The following is an 8,720-nucleotide window of genomic DNA, read 5'->3' as shown; positions in this document are numbered from 1 at the left end:
TGCTCATAGTGCCAATCTCAGTCTCGGTGCTGGTTCCGGTGCCGGTCCCAGTCCCAGAATTCTCCCAGTGCTGGTCCCAGTGTTGGTGCTGGTCTCAGTCTTGGTCCCAGTGCCAGTTCTGGAGCCCATTGTGGTCTCTATCTTCATACCAAAGATTTTAGGCCTGTTTGGGTGATTTTAGGATAAACTGGGCAGTTTTAGGTCGGATTTTAGGAACCATTTGGATAATGTAAGGTCCATTTTCAGGATTTTAGACCCCTTTTGTGTGGATTTGAGGTCCCTTTGGCTGATTTTAGGCCAAACCTCGTGGATTTAGGCTGCATTTGAGGCCCTTTCGTGTGATTTTAGGCCAAACCAGGCCCTTTCAAGAGCGTGTGGCCCTTTGGCCCCGCCCCTTTCCCCTCACAGTTCCCGCCCTTTCCCTGACCCCGCCCTTTTTCCCTCACAGTTCCTGTCCTTCCCTTGGCCCCGCCCTCTTTCTTTCACAGTTCCCTCCCTCCCTTGGCCCCGCCCCTTTCCCCTCACAGTTCCCTCCCTTTCCTTGACCCCGCCCTTTTCCCCTCACAGTTCCCGCCCGTTCCTTGGCCACGCCCCCTTTCAATTACAATTCCGCTATTTCTCTGACCCCGCCCCTTTCCCCTCACAGTTCCCGTCCTTCCCTTGGCCCAGCCCCCTTTCTCTCACAGTTCCCGCCCTTCCCTTGACCCATCCCCTCCCAGTTCGGGGTTCGGAATGGGGGAGGAGGAGGAGGAGGAGGGAGGAAGCGGAGGAGCGGCAGCAGAAGCAGGAGGAGGCAAGGAATGAATCAACCGCGCTAACCCGGAGCTCCCTGAACTCGCAGCCCCCTCAGGACCATCGCCCCACATCCCAGGTGCCCGGGGAGGGGGAGCTCCCTCCAAATATCCCGAGGGGGTCCCTGGGTTTGGGGATTTTTGGGGGGATGTTTGGATCTTGCCGGGCTCCAGAGGCGCAGATGGCCCTCGGGGAGACACCGGCGGGTCCCCGGGAGGTGTTTTTGGGGGTCCCGGTGGGTGCGGGCAGAGCCCCGTTGGGGGGCGGGGGGATGCGGGTCCCCCCGCGGTGGGGGTTGGGCTTCCCGGGCCGGGCGCTGCGAGCTCTGCCGGGACCACGAGGGGAGCGGCGGGATCGGCGGGGGGACAGCGGTTTTGGGGAGCCCCGGGAGAGCCGCGGCTTCCCTGAGCGGGACCCCAGAGAGAGGAGAGCCCCAGAACCCCAAAGCGGGGAGCCCGAGAGTGGGGGAGGAACCCCTGGGATTGCCGGGACCCCGGCGGGGGGTGCTGGGGCTGGAGACGCGGCATGGCCGGAAAGGGGTTCGGGGATCCCGGTGCCGGAAATGGCTGCTCCCAGTATGAGGCCAGGTGCTTCTTCAGTGTCGTTGCAGTTTCCTCGGTACTCCCAGTATGAGCCCAGTCACTCCCAGTCATTCCCTATGATGATGCAACTTGCCCCCAGCACAGTCCCAGTTGCTCCCAGTTCCTCCCATTTTCATCCAGTGTGTTCCCAGTCTCTCAGTTACCACTAGTATAGTCCCAGTCACTCCCAGTATGAGGCCATAGCCCCCAGTTGTTCCCTGTCAATGCCAGCATGATCTCAGTAGTCTCCAGTATAATTCCTGTCTCTCCCAGTATAACCTAGTAACCCCCAGCATGCTCTCAGTCACTCTCAGTCCTTCCCAGATCACCACGATTCCAGTTGTTCACAGCCATCCCAGCCAGTCCCAGTATGATTCCAGTCACTCAGCCCCCTCAGCGGTGGCGCTGCTGGGCGGGCATCAGTGCCTGGGGCTGGGGCGGTATCGCCTCCCTTTGGCTCCGCCTGTCCTGAGCCCGGCCCCGGCCCCGGCTCCTCCCGGGCCCATGGAGCACACACGCGGCGCGGCCGCTCCCGCCGCCTCCGCTGTGGCTCCCCCGGCCCGAGCTCCGCCGCTCGGCAGCGCGGCCGCCGGCCCCGAGCCGCCGCTGTCCCGTTCCAAAGAGCGAACGCCTGGGGCTGCCCGGCCCGGGGCGGCTGAGGGGCGCTCGGGGGCCGTTCCTGGCCCCGGGCCGAGCGCTGACAGCCGCGTCTCGCCGGCAGGGAAGGCGCAGCAGGGCCTGAAGGAGCGGAACCGGCTGGGTTCGCTGCCGGGGCGCGGCGGCTGCGGCAGCGTCTGGGCGGCGACGCGGCTCTCGGAGAGTGCCCGGGGAGTGGCGGGCGCAGGAGGAGGAGGAGGAGAAGGAGGATGGGGTTCGGCAGGGCGGATGGCGAGCTCAGCCCGCTGCTGCCCTTGGCTTGCAGGTGGCCATCAAAAGGGTGCCACGAAACCACGTTCAGCACTGGGGCGAGCTGGTGAGTGAGCGGGACCAGGGGGAGAAGCTGGGGCGTGCCGGGCGGGGATGAGCCGAGGCCCGGCAGGGTGGGAGAGGCCGGGAACCTTGAGGGAGAGCGGGTGTGGGGCCAGCAGGGCATCCTGGGCTTCACGATATCAGCCCTGCTGACAGCATCGTGCTCCTCCCCCAGCCCAATGGCACCAGAGCACCACTGGAGATCATGCTGCTGAACAAGGTGTCCACTGGCTTCCCTGGTGTCATCTGACTGCTGGAGTGGCTTGAGCCCTTCAACAACATCGTGATGGTACTGGAGCCCCCATAGTGGTGAAAGGACCTGCAGCATTCAATTTGGGCACAGGGGTTCCTGCCCGAGGAGTGGCGTGGGAGCTGTTCCACCAGGTGCTGGAGGCCGTGGGGCACTGCAGCAGCTGCAGGGTCCTACACAGAGACTCAAACCAGAGAACATCTCGCTCGACCTGGCCACTGGGCAGGCAAAATTGATCGGACTCTGGCTGAGGCGCCTTCCTCCGAGACAGCCTGCACCCAGTTTGTAGGTGAGCCCTCCTAGGGGATGCTCAGCCTCATGGCTCAGCCTGGGTGTAGCACCAGGGGCTTCCCCCTACTTTGGCTGGGATGGGATTAATGCTTGAGCCAAGTTGATTTGGGTGGGAGTGTGAGAGGGGCCAACTTCCAGCCCTGCTGACAGCCTTCAGCACCCACTCTGCCCTGGGCTGAGGCTGGAACTGGGGCAGCCAGGCAGACAAAAACCCCATGGGGGTAGCAGAGAGGGGGGGGGTCTGACCCCATGCCCTGGCCAGCTTGGTGTGCAGGCAAGGAAGGGCTTGAACTGCTCATGTGCCCTTGTTTGCCTTGCCTTATTAACATTTTTTGTGGCCATGCAAGCAGGGAGAAGAGTGGTTTTCCCCGCCACTGGGTGGCTTTTTGTTTTGTAGGTCATGGTCGGGCCCTCCCAGGGCTTCTGCTGGCCTCTTCCAGCACCGTGGACTCTTTTCCAACTCCAAGTTTGTACACAAATCCCAGGTGCTGGCAAGAGGGCAGTGGGTCACCCCCTGTGCCACTGGGACAGCCCCCCCATGCCCAGGGATGCTGGGGTCAGGCTCTGGGAGCAGCAGCATCCCCCTGATGAGCTCCATCTGTATTCCATAGGAACACCATCATATAGCTCCCTGGAATGGACCCACTTTGGCTGGTACTATGGCAAGCCAGCTACCATCTGGTCCCTGGGCATCCTGCTGCATCACATGGTCTGTGGGGAGCACCTTTCAGGAGGGGCCAGAACATCAGCTGGGACCAGCAGCTCTCACTGCCACAATGGCTCTCTCAAGGTGGATCCTCATCTCTGGGCACGGGGGGAGTACCAGAGCTGGCAGACAGCACTGGGCTCGTGAGCATCCTGCTCTGGCAGCTGCTGAGGGGGTGGCACATGTCCTGCTCTCCTGCTCTCCTCCAAAACAAAGAGCTGATGGGAAGGTTTAGGCCCAGCTCTGAGCACATGCAGCATGGCCTGGGCATGGGAACGGTGGAAAAAGGGGGCTGGAGCCTTCTCCAACTGACCAGTGGTTTCTGGTTTCCCTCCCCAGAGTGCCCAGATCTGATCAGGTGGTGTTTATCCATGTACTCCTTGGAAAGGCCCTTGTTAGACCTGTTCTGTGGTCCCTGGATGCAGGATATTCATCTTCCATAGAAGAAGGGAGAGAGGCACAGGCACACTTGATGCAGGCTCCTGGTAAGTTACAGCTCCACATATGCCTTGGCAATCAGAAGCAAAGAACCCCAGACTTCTTTGTCCTGCCTGTGTCACTGCACAGGGGTCATCAGATGGGAACACACAGCCCTTGTGCTGGAGCTGAGCTGCTCTGCCCAGCACTGGTGGCCACCATCCAAGCTGGTTTGGCTTGTCCTGGTTCACTGACAGCTGGGGCCCTGGGCAGAACACTGACAGCCTGGTCTCACCCCCAGGGAAGAGAAGGAGAAGCTGTACTGGCTGAGGCTGCTGCTGCTGGAGACATTGAGGACAGCAAGGATGAGAACCTCTTGCTCCACCTGGCCACTGGCAAGCTGAAAATAATGGACTTGGATTCTGGCACCTTCTTCAAAGCCAGGCTGCACAGCAAATTTGCAGATGAGTCCAGATCCAGGGGGATGCTCCCAGATTTGGGCATTGCAAAGCCTGGACAGGAACCAAAGGTTCCCCCTTTGCTGGGAGGATAAAACTGATTCATCAGTCGGATGCCAAGGGGCTTTTTGTCAGGGCTGGGGGGATGGGCTGAGGTGGATATGAAATGGGAGTCAGCTCCTGGCCCTGGCCAACAGCCCCCAGCACCCACTGTGCCCAGCTGGGGCTGGGGCTGGGGCAGCCAGCCCGACACAAACAAACCCCATGGTGAGAGCAGAGGTGGGACTCCAGAACCTGTGCACGGCTGCTTTGCTTTGCAGACAAGGAAGGGCTTGGGCTGCTCCACTGCCCTTGTTTGCTTTGGGATCACCATTACTTTTGGGGGCAGTGCAGGGGGAAAGGGAGAAAGCATGGGCTTCCCTCACCTGTGAGCTGGTTTTTCACTGGCATGTAGAGGTTCAGCCTTCATCCAGCCCCTGACAGAGATAAAATTTTTTACCTTGTTTCTTGTTTCTCCTTTTTCTCTAAAGGAAGCATTCTAAGTGCTGTCCAGTGTGGATGTCAGGGTCCACACGAAATGTGGATTCCTGATAGGTTCTTTTAGGGATCTCAAAGCGCAAAAGACACAGCAGGGGACAAAACCAGTTTACTTTTGCAAAAATGCACCTTTATTTAGTGCCAACCGAATGCGATAGAGGGACAGGAAATAAAAGAGAGAGAGAAAGAAAGAAAGAGAGAGAGTGAGAGTTTGAATTTTGTTTCATGTTGCAAAGAATGTATCCTGTCAATCACATTTTCTAAATTAAACCAGTTACTGTATGCCAAATCTTCTCCCCCTTGGGAGGGTCTGGCATTATACTTAGCTAGCAAAGCGAAAAATGCAGCTTTATCTTTTTCAGACATTTTTACGAAGGGACTAAAACCACTCTCAGGGAGGCACACTTAAAATTACACAAAAGCACAGCTAAAACTGTGTTTCCCTTCTCATCCCTGGAGCGGGTGAAGAGACCACACTACCTGGGAGGTACTGCCTTAGTTACAAAACAGCTTGTCTCTTCACGATCCCAAGTAGTCAAAAACAGCAGCAAACTCCCAGCCTTTCGCTGAGGACAATCCCCTTTCTTCCCTGCCTGGGTTAGGGGACAAAAAACTGCCTGGGAGGTTCTCTCCTCAACTACAACAAGCAGCTCAGCAACACATACACAATAAAAACACAAGTCCCATCTTTTGCACAGTTCAGATCCTTTACAAAAAATTCTCTGAATTCTTCTGAAGTGGAGTTGATTCTCCACCTGGGTCTATGTGCAGATTGCAGGAAGAACCCAATACCACCTCCCTTGCTTTCCAACACTGTTCAGTCCTTACGGTACTGACAGGCTGGGTGCAGGCTGAAATGGCACAGGTCTTCCCCTGGTACAAAGTGCATCAGAGAACCCCCAACTCCTCCAGTATCAGGGAATCCTGTCCGTGACGCCAATTAAATGTCAGGATCCACACCACATGTGGAGTCCTGATAGGTTCTTTTAGGGATCTCAAAGCACAAAAGACACAGCAGGGGACAAAACCAGTTTAAAAATGCACCTTTATTTAGTGCCAACAAAATGCTATAGAGGGACAGAGAGAGAGAGAGAGAAAAGGGGTTGGGATTATAGCTACCAAGACAGGCAGACGATCTTCGTGGAAGCAGCCGAGGTCCGTTGCCGTCCGGGGAGATCTCAGGGGTCTTTAGTTTGAGGATGTCTTTTATAGTCTTTTCCAAGGCGTCGGGCGACTGGCCAAAAGGTGGGAAGATTTATGGACTATTGTATGTGGAGATCGTTGCTCCAAGAAACAGGTGGAAACAGGACGCTGCGCAAGTGGCCTGCGTAGGAGCAGCGCACCATGGCAAGCTCCAGGCACACCAACAGTCCTTGTGACCAGTTCTGCAGCAAGTAGCCTGCGTAGGAGCAGCACACCATGGCCAGTTCATTGTTCTCACACCTGTGGGAGCAAACTGGCCCTGGTTGGAATGGGCAGCACCTGAGAACAGTCACTTGGCATTGCTCTCATCCCTGGCCAGCACCTTTAAACTGCAGTTCTTTAGGCCTCAGGCGAGGGTCGTTGGGCAGAACAAACAAGAGGCTTTTAGATGGACTCTTACAACCATTGAGCAGGGGTCATCAGATGGGAACATCTGTTCTGGAGCTGAGCTGGTCTTGCAAGCACTGGCAGCCACCATCCAACATGGTTTTACTTGTCCTACTTCAGTGATGGCTGAGTCCCTGGGCAGAGCACTGACAGCCCGGTCTGGCCCCCAGGGAAGGAGAAGCAGCCCCTGGAGAAGCTGTACCAGGTGGGGCTGCTGCAAGGACAACCTCAAGGATGACAACCTCTTCCTGGCCCTGGCCACTGGCAGCTGGAGATGATCAACTTCGATTCTGGCACCTTCTTCAAAGACACTCCACGCCCAATTTGTAGGTGAGTCCCCAGCCAGGGGGATGCTCCCAGATCTGGGCATGGCACGGCCTGGCCAGGCACCAAAGGTTGCCTCCTTTGCTGGGGTGGATGCAAGGAACTCTTCAGTGGGCTGCCAAGCTGCTTTTTGGCTCTGGGCAGCTGCTGAGGGGCTGGATGTGTCATGGCTGGCTGCAGGCTGGGCACATGTGCTGCCCTCCTGCTCTGCTCCCAGGGGCAGCAGTGACTGGGAGGTTTGTGCCCAGCTCTGGGCACAGCCAGCATGGCCTGGGCTCTGTGGGGTTGGGACAAGGGGGACGGAGCCTTCAGCTGACGGTTGGGTTCTGGTTTCTCTCCTTGCAGCCGGGCTCTGCGGATGCTGAGGAGCTCTGGGCTGTGCCAGGGCTCTGCTGGGCTCAGCCCTGGGCACAGGGCTCTGCCCTCACAGGGCTCTGAGAGCTTTGCATCAGACGAGCCCGTTCCGAGCACACTGCCTGAGCTTTCTGCTTTTGCAGGTGAGGGAGACGCTCCTGCAGGCCAGGAGATTGCAGTTAGGGACACACACCCAATTGGCAAGACCCAAACTCTCCATGGTCCCAGCTGAACTCCTGGATCTCCACGAGATGTTTTGTCTGTCCCACTCTTTGTTCCTTCTTGTCTGGAATTGTGCAGTTGCACTTTCTTTCTCCTCTAGAAGTGCCACGAGTGGGCAAAACCTGGCAAGGGGGCGTGTTCCTAAGGCAGTGCAGCCTGGAGCTGATGGATGGAGAATTGCCCTTCTGAACTTCCAAACCAGAGCAAAAGCTGTAAGTGGGAATTTCCATCTTTAAGAAATCACTGACAATTTAAAGGAAATGTGCACCTCATTTGAAGGGTGAGAAGGAAGGGCACTTCTAAAGGGTTTGGGGGTTGTCAGAGTTTAGATTCCCAGTCCTGCTTGAAGCTGGCAGGGCACAAAGCAATTTCCTCTTGCTTCAACCACAATTTAAAATAACAATATTGGAAATAAACCCCAAAATTGTTTTAAAAAGTCTGCTGAGGTCAGTAAGATGGACCCATGCCATCAGCACATTTACAAAGTAAATAACTTAGTTCTTGTTTTTAAAAAATCAGTTACCCCTTTATCCAAAGCTATGAACTATTTTTCAGTAACACCTTCATTTTGTTTTTATCTTTCACATTTTTCTGTGGTTTTTTCCTTAAACCAGAAAACATGCCATAAAAAAGAGTGTCCTTGGCTCCTGGTTCCCGTGTGCAGCAGCTCCTTCCTGCTGGCTGAGCTGCTCAGGCAGAGCCTGGCAGCTCCTGGCCCTGCAGGGCTGAGGCTTTTCCCCAGTGCTGGGCACAGACTGATGGAGCAGCACTGCTGAACATGGGGACACACAGAGGGAGCAGGAGCAGCTGCCTTTGCCCACCTGCAGCTCCAAGGGCCAAACTCTGAGCAGACAGGGCTGGAGGAGACTCGCAGGCTCCCTGTTTGCTGTGCTGCCCCACTTGTGCCCAGCCCAGCTCTGTGTGGGGCAGAGGGAGAACAAGGGGCAGCTCCCTCCCAGCCCCCTGCCCAGGGACCCCTCTGGCCTGGGGCTTGGGGCACTGTCAGCACCCACTGCTCCAGCCACCGCTTCTGCTGGCACTGACAGCAACACCCAAACTGTGGCTGATCCCGAGGGAGCAGCAGCAGTGCCTGGATCTGATCCCTGACTCTGGGCAGGCCTGGACAAATGACCCCCACAGCAGCAGCAGCAGCAGCAGCAGATGGAGCTGACTTTCAGCACAGCCCCTGCCACTCTTCCCTCCCGTGTGCAGCGGTGTCACAGCAGCCT

At 57.1% G+C, this 8,720-nt stretch overlaps 1 pseudogene; it reads left to right on the top strand.

Annotated features, from left to right (window-relative positions):
• The first annotated feature begins 1,743 nt into the window (after positions 1-1,743).
• On the top strand, positions 1,744-4,032 carry LOC130266917 (serine/threonine-protein kinase pim-1-like; annotated as a pseudogene).
• Positions 4,033-8,720: the final 4,688 nt, after the last annotated feature.

The sequence above is a fragment of the Oenanthe melanoleuca genome, unplaced genomic scaffold, assembly GCF_029582105.1.
Source record: "Oenanthe melanoleuca isolate GR-GAL-2019-014 unplaced genomic scaffold, OMel1.0 S338, whole genome shotgun sequence".
NCBI lineage: Eukaryota > Metazoa > Chordata > Aves > Passeriformes > Muscicapidae > Oenanthe > Oenanthe melanoleuca.
Note: the sequence above shows the minus strand (reverse complement) of the source record. Positions and strands in the feature narration are given on the sequence as shown.